We start from the raw sequence: 11,822 nt of genomic DNA on the forward strand, positions 1-11,822 counted from the left end.
GTTCCTCTCAAAGTTTTCCCTATTCAGTGCTTTAGTGAAGATATCAGCTATTTGTTTATCAATAGCACAGAATTCTATTGAGATTAATCCTTTCTCATAGTTATCTCTTAAGAAGTGGTGTCTAACATCTATGTGCTTGGTCCTTTTATGATGAACAGGGTTCTTTGTCATACTTATAGCACTAGTGTTATCACAGAATATTGGTATACATCCCACTTCAATTCCAAAATCTACCAACTGTTGTTTGATCCATAGCAATTGAGCACAACAAGAAGCTGCAGCCACATATTCAGCTTCAGCAGTGGATAAGGCCACTAAATTTTGCTTTTTGGTAGCCCATGATACAAGACATGAACCAAGGAAGTGTGCCATACCTGAGGTGCTCTTCCTATCCACTAGGAAACCTGTATAATCAGCATCAGCATATCCTACTAGATCAAAGTTACTACCTTTAGGATACCAAAGACAAAGATCAGTGGTGCCTTTCAAATATCTCAATATCCTCTTGACAGCAGTCAAGTGAGACTCCTTTGGATTTGCCTGAAAACGAGCACAAAGTCCTACACTGAAAACAATGTCAGGTCTGCTGGCAGTAAGATACAAGAGCGAACCAATCATACCCCTATACAACTTCTGATCAACTGATGAACCAGGTTCATCAACATCTAATTTAGTGGCAGTTGCAATAGGTGTATCTATTTCTTTAGAATCCTCCATTTTAAACTTTTTGATTAGTTCTTTTGTATACTTCTGCTGATGAATCATGGTTCCATTTTGACTTTGTTTGATCTGCAACCCTAGGAAGAAGTTAAGCTCATCCATCATGCTCATTTCAAACTCACTCCCCATTAGTTTTGCAAAGTCCTTACTTAACTTATCAGTGGTGGCCCCAAAGATTGTGTCATCAACATAGATTTGCACAACAAGGATATCCTTACCTTTTTCCCTTAAGAATAAGGTACTATCAGTTTTACCTCTTTTGTAGCCATGCTCCAGTAGGAATTTTTGATAGCCGTTCATACCAAGCTCTTGGGGCCTGCTTGAGCCCATATAGAGCTTTGTCTAGCTTATACACATGCTCAGGACATTCCTTGCTTTCAAATCCTAGAGGTTGTTTCACAAACACTTCTTCCTTTAGGTAGCCATTTAGGAAGGCACTTTTGACATCCATCTGATGAAGAGTAAATTTCATATGTGCTGCAAAGGCTATGAGAAGTCTGATTGCCTCTAGTCTTGCAACTGGAGCAAAAGTCTCATCATAGTCTATGCCCTCCTCCTGGCTGTAACCTTGGACAACCAATCCAACTTGTTCTTTGTAACTATTCCATCTTCATCAAGTTTGTTCTTGAAGACCCATTTTGTACCAATGACTGATCTGTCCTTGGGTCTTGGTACTAGTTGCTAAACTTGACTCTTTTCAAACTGGTTAAGCTCATCCTGCATTGCATTCACCCAATCTGCATCCTGCAAAGCCTCAACAACATTTTTAGGTTCAATGATAGATAAAAAGCATCAAAAGCACACATATTCTTTAATTGTGATCTGGTTTTAACTCCAGATGTTGGATTTGTGAGAATGTTCTCAATGGGATGAGAAGTTTGATACTTGTGAGGTTTCACAACCAACTGGCTTCTGCTAGATGTTTCTGCCATTTGCTGAGGAACAGGATCATGAATAGGTTCCTTCAGGAAGTTTATCTCAATTCCTCTTTGATTTCTTCCCCCTGTCAGGTTGCCCTGTATGGAAGAACCTATTCCATCACCCGTTCCTTCTGTTGGTGCCACTTTGACCTGAGTTGATGCTTCAGTCAAGTCTTTTACCAATCCAATGGCTTCATCTTCATGTTCCTGTCTCTCAGAAAGAATGTTAATTTCATAAAATACTACATGCACACTTTCTTCAACACACAAAGTTCTTTTGTTAAACACTTTATATGCTTTGCTATGTGAAGAATATCCCAAGAATACTCCCTAATCACTTCTAGGATCAAACTTTCCTAGGGAGTCTTTTCCATTGTTGTGCGCATACCACTTGCAACCAAATGCCCTAAGATGGGATATGTTTGGTTTTCTCCCTTTAAGTAACTCATAAGGAGTCTTCTCTACCAGAGGTCTGGTCATGCATCTATTTATTATGTAACATCCAATGTTTACAGCCTCTGCCCAGAAGCTGTGAGGCAATTTACTAGAAAGTAGCATGGTTCTAGCCATATCCTCAAGAGTTCTATTCTTTCTTTCAACTACTCCATTTTGCTGAGGGGTCCTAGGGGCAGAGAAATTATTATCTATACCATTTTCATCACAGAACTCAGCAAACTTTGAGTTTTCAAATTCAGTTCCATGATCAGACCTAATGGAGGCAAGTTGATTTCCTAATTGTTTCTGAGTTTTTCTAACAAATGCAGAAAACATGTCAAATGTTTCATCTTTGGAGGTTAGAAATAGAACCCAGGTAAATCTAGAATAATCATCAACTAGCACCATTACATATCTCTTTCCACCTCTACTCGTGGTTCTCATTGGACCACATAGATCCATATGAACCAGTTCCAACGACTTGGTTGTAGTTACCATTTTCTTGCTTTTGAAGGGTGACCTTACCTGCTTTCCCCTTGCACAGGCCTCACAAACTTTGTCTTCCTTGGACTTGATATTAGGTAACCCTATCACCAAGTCTTTAGAGACTAATTTGTTAAGCTGATTTAGACTTGCATGCCCAAGTCTTTTGTGCCACAGGAGGGGATCATTTACCAACACACTTAAACAAGTGAGTTCATTTCCTGAAAGAGTGGACAAATCTACAATGTAAATATTGTTAACTCTTTTTCCCTGCAAAACAATCTTTTCAGTGGTAAGGTTAATCACAAAGCATTTGGTGGAGGTAAAAGCCACAAGGTTACCTCTGTCAAACAGTTGTGGCACACTTATTAGGCTATATTTCAAGCCATCTATCAGGTAGACATTCTCTGTGGAATGAGAATCTGTTTTGCCTACCTTTCCAACCCCAATGATCTCACCTTTCTTTCCATTACCAAAGGAGACATTACCTCCCTTTAAGTCCTCAAGTGAAAGGAACTGGTCCTTGTCCCCAGTCATATGTTTTGAGCAGCCACTATCCATATACCATATTTGGCTCCTCCCTTTCACTTGGACCTGCAAAAGGAAATCAGGGGTTAGTCTTAGGAACCCAAACTAGTTTGGGTCCTTTTCTATAAGCAAAAGGGTGAATCAAATTCCTTCTTGCCCATCTAGGCAGCTTACTTTTTCCTTGAACAAAAGCTTTGTTCTTTTGACTGGCCTTTCCTTTTGCATTACATTCATGTTTGTAATGGCCAGTCTTATCACAGTGTGTGCAGATTTTATTTTTAGGAAGTGTGAGGTACTTGCTTTTAGGATCCCATTTTGGAGCTTGAGTCCCATAGACAAGTCCTCTTTTGTTGCTACTGTGATGCTCTTGCAGCCAGCAGAGTACATCAGAAGCCTTGTTCCACTTGCGAGTTCTGTCTAGTTCATGTTTCACCTTTCCTAGATCTTCCTTTAAGACTTTGATGAATTCATCTTTCTTATACAATTCATCTTTCATTTTTCCCAAATTTTCTTCTAGAGTGAGATATGTGTGATCAGCTTTCTTCTTTCTTGTTCCTAATTTCAGTTTTAGGTTTTCAGAGCTATGTTCTAGGACACTGTTGTCAAGTTCAAGAACCTGGTTCTTCAACTCAGCATTTTTGTTATCACTCTTATTTGCCCTAGACTCTAGACTTTAGCATTTTGCTTTTAGGATCACGCATTCCCTAGACAGAACTTCCTTCTTATTGTTAATTATTTCAGATTCATCAATGAAGTCTAGTAATAGCTCAGCCAACTTTTCTTTAGACAAGAATTTAATCTTGTCTTTGAGATGAAAAATACTTACCACTTGTTCATCATCTGATTCTCCGATGGCCATCAGTGCTTGCTCTTCTTCAGCTTCATCTTCTGCGTCTTCATCTGAGGTTTCTCCCCAAGCAGAAACCATAGCCTTGGTTGAACCTTTGTTTCTTTTTGGTTGAACCTATTCCTTCTTCCTGTTCCTTCGTTCAGCTCTTTCTTTCTTCCACTCAATTTCCCATTGAGGGCAGTTTTTGATCATGTGATCAGTCTTACCACACTTGTAGAAACCTCATTGGTCTGTTTCTCAAGAGCTCTTGTCTTCTTGAAGGTTGTACCTCTTGAAGAACCCTTTCCTCTTAATAGGTACTTTTTAAAATCTCTATTGATCATAGCCATCTCATCATCTTCCAGATCTGAACCTTCAGCAATTTTGGGAGCTAAGCTTCTCTCCTTCTTGGGAGTATCCATCTTCATGGTTTGCCTTCTCATTTCATAAGCAGTCAGATTTCCAATTAGTTCATCCAGTCTGAGAGTACCAATATTCTTGGATTCCTGAATAGCAGTGATTTTGCTTTCCCATGTGACTGGCAGAACCCTAGTCAGAATTTTCTCAACCTTGTCTTCTTCAAGAATAACCCTCCCAAGAGACTTAAGTTAATTTGTCAGTGTAGTGAACCTAGTATACATCTCCTGGATAGTTTCTCCTTCCTTCATAGTAAAATTCTCATATTGAGAATACAACAATGTTCCTCTTGATATTTTCACTTGAGGTGTTCCTTCATGGGCCACTTGCAAAGTGTCCCATATCTCATTAGCAGTGGTACAACTTTGGATCCTACTGTACTCATCTGGACCTAGTCCACACACCAGCCATTTCTTGGCCTTAGCATTTTTCTCCCACTTTCTCAGATCTTCAGCAGTACAGTAAGCCCTTGTCTTTGGCACATCAACTCCTTCAGCATTCTTCTTTGTGGTTGCTAGGGGACCATCAGTGACTATGTCCCATAGTTCATAGTCTTAATGACAGGCTGAAAGTAAAGAACCTAAAGCAGGATCTCTAATGAATGAGATGCATGTCCTATGCAAGTTGTCTATTGCGCAAATAAATAAAATCCTATAAGCATGTTTCTACCCATTATTTATACTAAGCATGCATAACCCTCCCCCATATTCACTATTCAACCCCAGTCGTTTGTTTACAAATTATTACAAACCAGTATCATCTGAATTACAGTAAACAAGAACAAAAATAGGAAGTTACTCTATAGGGAGCCTTCAATCAGGCCCAGTCTTCCAACCTCAACCCCTTCGAGTTCACAGCCTTTTCCATGGTCTAGGTACGGCAAAGCTCCCTAGGGCCCCATTGGGTCCCTGGCCAATACCATCACCTAGACATTTAAAAAAAAATGCAGGACATGTGAAATGTAGAATACCAACCTTGTGTGTCAAAGTTCAGTGAGCACTCAGAGGTACTCAAAGCAATGCTCACACGAAGAGGGCAGAACCTATTCTCTAAGAGTAGTGTGAAGTGCAGGAAGAGAAGTTTTCAAAGAAAAAGGGAGGGGGGTTTGTTTTAAAAGAAAACAGCAGGGACAATAGTTTAATAGCATAAGATTGCATACAATGGTCATGGGAGAAAGAGAGCAAACAGATCATAATATTAAAGATGACTACACAGAATCAGAAGATTCAGGGGACCAAGGATTGGTCAGGCTTAAACATAAGCCTTAGACAACAACAGGGGAACCATCATGACATGCAAACCAAGAAAGACATACAGAGTGCCAAGGATCAGGGGAACTGGGAAGTGGTAAATTTAGGCATGCTAATGTATAGCAATAGGACATAGGCATAGCAAGGAATAGACAAAGTCAGACTTAGCATGTAAATCAAAAGACATGGTGAAGTATTTAAAGCAATGAATCGATTACACATTGAACAGGAGAAGCATAAGTAGAAGAAAATCACAAAGATAATGAACTGAAGCAAAAAATAAACACATTGGTGTGAGACTTGAAAATTAATTAGGACATACCAGTAAAAGAGCAAAAGCAGGATGCAAAGACAAAGTAGTAACACTATCTTAGCCTTGGCTTTCAGCCGACTAATAATAAGCGGGAGCAGAGAATAGAAATAGAACAAAGAGCAAGAGAGAATGCAGATTTTTAAAGTGTTCAGTGTGTGAGACTAGGAAGACTTGTCGTGTATTTATAGTTGAAAGTTGGTGGTAAAATAAGTTAAAAATCACAGAAAATTGTTAACTGAAGACCCCGGGATCAATTAATAAAAGAATCAAGGAAGTACTCACATTAATTGAGGGAATCAAAATCAAACGAAAAGATTCAGCACCATATAAGGCAAGTAGAAAAAATTAGGGCAGGGTTAAATAAGGAATGAGTCAAGGTTCAGTATGCATATAGTAACCAACTAAGACCAAATTCAGGAAAATTACAATTAAGGAAAGGCTTAAAAGAACAGAGTACTATAACAAATAAGGCAACAAAAAATCAATTAATTCAAACGGGCGAGTAGAATGCTAGGGTTTAAAAGAAAATTTTAAATATACCAATCAATCAAGGAAAATCAGAATCAATCATGTAAAGTCTTGATTCTGCATTCTCAACATATAAATAGAGGTGAATGAACAAGAGAACAAACAAAATTAGCCAGGAAGGAACAAGAGATGAACAAACACAACCATTCATAGATAGTGAAAACAAGTTAAGATTCAGCAAAACATATTCGAAACATGAAACATTAACAAGAATCAAGCCAATAGACTAGCAGACAGAACCAAAGCGAGGAAAATCAAGCTAATACGCACAATCGAACGAAGAAACATGCTAACACATAGAGACAAGGCAAAGGAAATTAGGCTAACACATATAATCGAAGCATGCTAACACACATAATCAAACGAAGGAACCTTTTCTAGAAATTAGGGTTTTTTAGCAGAGTCAAACTAGAAAAGAGTAAGAGCATAGAAATCGGTCAGAATAAATAAAGAAAAGGTTTAATCATGAAGAAAATCAGTTGGAGCATCCAAGAAACCCTAGTTTTCAAATAAACTAAAAAAATGGTTCAAAGTAGAGGATTTTTTTCAGAATAAACTCGAGAATAAGCAAAACATAGAGGAAAACATGAAAATAGCATGAATAACACTGTTTTTGAGAGATTCAGGAGAGAGTTAGGGTTTAAAAAAAGGGGAAACCCTAATAGAAGTGGAGAGAACCTGTCGAGACTTCATAGATCGTGACATATAGGGTGTGATTTCGCCTGAAATCACACCGGAGAACTCACAAATAGTAGAACCAGGAACTCTAGGTTCAAATCACCATGGTCCATAAACCTTGAAGGTCTAGAGGTGTTGAACAGGACGATGAGAGGCCCATCGGAGCCTTGGGGTTGAAGGGATGTGGCCGGAGATGGCCGGAAACAAACCAGGCGGAACTTTTAGGGATTGATTCGCATGGTGAGGGTTTCAAGGGTCTCAAAATAGAGGGAATCGGTGAGCTAGGGTTTCATGGCGGTTGATGGTCGAATGGGGTGAGATTGGAGGTGGCCGGAGAGGCGGTGAGATCATCGGAGAAGAGAGAACCAGAAGGTTCTAGAGAGAAGGGAGAGGAAGAGACGAGATAGAGAGAGAGAGACAGTCTCGTGAAAATGAAGGGTCGGGGGGGTTAATTGAATTTAATTAAGGGAATTAAATCTGGGACGTTGATCTCATTTGATCAACGGCTCAGATTAAAGAAAGATTGGACCGGGTTATTTTTTAGGGATTGGGCTGGGTTGGTTTAAATGGGGTATTGGGCCATTTAGAATCTGATAGGGGGTGTGGACAATTTAGCTAGAATTGAAATAATAAGGGTTGTTTGTTGAATAGCCAATTTCCCCTTTTATTATTTTTTGTAAAATAGTAAAAAATGATTTGAAAATGAATTAAAGGTACTGGACCAATTAATAACCTATAAATATTAATGTAAAAATACTAAAAGTGATTTTATAATTATAAAATATTGTTAATTGTAAAATAGGCTATAATTGCAATTATACGCAATTTAGTTTTAAAAATACCAAGCAAATGTATAGAAAATATGCAAAAATTACCCCAATTATATCTTAGTGTAAATATGAGAATGAAATAAATTATTCACCAAAAAATTCTAGTTTGGGAATAATTATTGAATTTTGTAGTATTAAAATAGACAATAAATTGATTTAAAAATCTTTAAAAATAAAAGAAAAATACTAAACTCTAGGGCATGCTTATATATGAGTGTACATGCTATTTTGAGGATATTTTGAGTATAAAAATATGTAGGAAAAAATTGGGTATCAACAGCTGCCTCTCTTTACCCGATAAGGATGAAAGAGTTGTCGGGTAAAGATATGATGGCCAATTTTGACCGAAAGAAACGATTTGAAAGGTTTTGACCGAGCTCTGGCTCCTGAGCTGCCTACATATCCCTGGTCTTACAGGAATCAGGCCACATGTAGTTCGGGAAATCCGTCGGCGGAACATGCCGATGGAGATTTCGAATGACGGACGCAATATTCGGGTTAGGAAGGACGGTCAGGGACCGATGGGCTGCAGGAATCGGAGCGAGATCGCTCCTGCTGTGATGGCCGTTGCTAGCCGGCGTACCTGCAAATAAGCAATACGAGCATATATCGTGCATAAATTTGAATGTGATGCAAGTTCCCATTGGACCATGAATGCTGTCTTCGGACGGATAGGATGACGTCCTGGGCCATGAAGCGTATAACAGAGGATTCGCAGGCTATGAAATGATGTTCTCGGGCTATGAAAATGATTCCTTCGAACCATGATGCCTTTGAATAATGATGTGCAGAAGACAAAAGCGGGGTCCTCAGGCCATGGCATGGCGTTCTCAGGCTATGAAAATGGTGCCTCCGAACAATGATGCCTTTGGACAATTTGGCGATCTTTCAACCCATGAAATGCAGGATTTGGCGATGTTTCAGCCGATGTGGGTTTTAAATGAAGTTGGCGATATTTCAGCCATGCAAAGATTTGAATAAAGTTGGCGATATTTCAGCCGGTGCAAAGATTTAAATAGGGCTGGCGATATTTCAGTCGATGCAAAGATTTAAATAGAGTTGGCGATATTTCAACCGACATAGAGATTTAAATAGAATTGACAATATGTCAGTCGATGCAGATATTTAAATGAAGTTGGCGATATTTCAGCCAGGCGGGATTTAAATGAAGTTGGCGATATTTCAGTCATGCAGGATTTAAATAAAATTGGCGATATTTCAGCCGACATAGAGATTTAAATAGAATTGGCGATATTTCAGCCATGCAGAGATTTAAATAAAGTTGGCGATATTTCAGCCGACAGGATTTAAATAAAATTGGCGATATTTCAGACGACAGGTGGAGACAATGCTTAGTCTTGGAAGGCAGAAATATAGCCTTATGCAATGCAAGAAAAATGCAGGATGGAGGTAGAGCTTAACCTCGGAAGGCAGAAAAGTAGCCTTATGCAGTGCAAGCAAAAGCAGGATGGAGGTAGTGGTTAACCTCGGAAGGCAGAAAAGTAGCCATATGCAGTGCAAGGAAATGCAGGATGGAGGTAGAGCTTAACCTCGGAAGGCAAAAAAGTAGCCTTATGCAATGCGAGGAAATGCAGGATGGAGGTAGTGCTTAACCTCGGAAGGCAGAAAGGTAGCCTTATGCAATGCAAGAAATAAAGGTGGAGAGCAACGAAATCTCTTAGCTGATAGACGATAGCTGATAGTTGATTGTGTCATTGTGGCCGCTGGGGATGTCATGTGCGGACAACACTTATAAGTGAGCGATGATTCTAAGAGTTGTACTTCCTGCAAAATAGGAGTATGTGACCGTATCTGATGGTTCTATGTCTTGGGGTGCCTGCATTCAAAGAAAGATCGTGAGTTTTGTCAAGGGGGAAGGTTAGTTCGTCTTCCCGTGGACTCGGCTCGTCCTACTCGGCTCTTGTTTTCATTGGGGTAGCGTCGCTAAACAAAGCAATTTGATAGTAGCCATGCATGATCAAAAATATGATGTAACTACATAATAAAAGTGATTTTCTTTTAGATGAACCGACGATTGCGACGCGGTTCAAGATATTGCTACCTCTTTTATTTCGGAATTTTGAGGGTCCTCCTCAAAATTCTGTCCCGATTTACTGGGCTGGTACTTTTGACGGCTGCGTGCGACGAATGGGGCTGAAAGTTGACTTCGGAATTTTGAGGGTCCTCCTCAAAATTCTGCCCCAGTTTCCAATATCGGGGGAAAATGAAATTTTATTAAATTGTGACCGAACCCATAAGGCTGCCTACGTATCCCCTCTTAAACGGGAATCAGGTCAGACGTAGTTCAAATTACATCATAAAGAAATAATGATTACACATAATAACGCTTGACTGCATCTGAATTAATTGGCTTTGGCCAGACTTCTCCATCCATTTCTGCGAGTATGAGGGCTCCTCCTGTTAGGACCCGGTGAACCATGAACGGGCCTTGCCAGTTAGGAGAGAACTTTCCTTTGGCCTCATCCTAATGCGGGAAAATTTTCTTCAACACCAGCTGCCCCGGTGTGAATTGTCTTGGCTTGACTCTTTTGTTGAAAGCTCTGGACATTCTGTTCTGATACAATTGACCATGGCAAACTGCATTCGTTCTCTTTCCGTCTATAAGGGCTAACTGCTCGTAGCGACTCTTTACCCATTCTGCATTTTCAAGGTCTGCTCCCTGTATAATCCTCAGGGAGGGAATCTCTACCTCGGCCGGGATGACTGCCTCGGTACCATAAACCAACATATAGGGAGTCGCTCCGGTTGATGTGCGAACTGTGGTGTGGTACCCCAACAGAGCAAATGATAACTTTTCGTGCCATTGCTTATGCTTCTCTATCATTTTCCTCAATATTTTCTTGATATTCTTGTTGGCGGCTTCTATGGCTCCATTCATTTGAGGCCTGTAGGCTGTAGAATTCTTGTGCTTAATCTTGAAGGTCTCACACATTACTTTCATCAGGTCACTATTGAGATTGGAACCATTATCAGTAATGATTGACTCTGGGATGACGAACCGGCAAATGATACGGTCGCGGACAAAGTCTGCCACAACCTTCTTGGTCACTGCCTTATATGATGTTGCTTCAACCCATTTGGTGAAACAATCAATTGCCACTAGAATGAACTTGTGCCCGTTTGATGCGGCAGGCTCGATAGGTCCGATGACATCCATTCCCCAAGCGGCAAACGGCCATGGCGAGCTCGTTGCATTAAGCTCATTGGGAGGTACCTTTATCATATCCGCATGTATCTAACAGCGATGGCATTTTCGGACATACTGGATGCAGTTTGTCTCCATAGTCATCCAAAAATAACTAGCTCGGAGTATTTTCTTGGCTAAGACGAAACCATTCATATGTGGGACACAGGTCCCTACATGAACTTCTTCTAATAACCTGGACGCTTCCTTTGCTTCGACACACCTTAGCAATCCCAAATCGGGATTCCTCCTATATAGGATTCCTCCGCTGTGAAAGAAGTGATTGGATAACCTTCACAGTGTGCGCTTCTGAGTAGCGTTTGCAAGTTCCGGATATCCTCCTGTTGTCAAATACTCCTTGATGTCATGGAACCATGGTTTTCCGTCCGCTTCTTCCTCGACATGAACACAATAAGCTGGTTGGTCATGAACCTTTATCGGAATAGGATCTATGAAGTTCTTATCTGGATGCTGAATCATAGGCGATAGAGTGGCCAATGCGTCGGCAAACTCATTCTGGGCTCTAGGGCTATGCTTAAATTCTGTCTTTGTGAACCTCTTCCTCAACTCCTGTACATGATGCAGATAAGGGAGTATCTTGGAGTTCTTGGTTGCCCATTCTTCTCGGACCTGATGTATGAGAAAGTCGGAATCCCCGATCACTAGTAACTCCTGAATATTCATAT

Source organism: Nicotiana attenuata, chromosome 11, assembly GCF_001879085.1.
Source record: "Nicotiana attenuata strain UT chromosome 11, NIATTr2, whole genome shotgun sequence".
NCBI classification, from domain to species: domain Eukaryota; kingdom Viridiplantae; phylum Streptophyta; class Magnoliopsida; order Solanales; family Solanaceae; genus Nicotiana; species Nicotiana attenuata.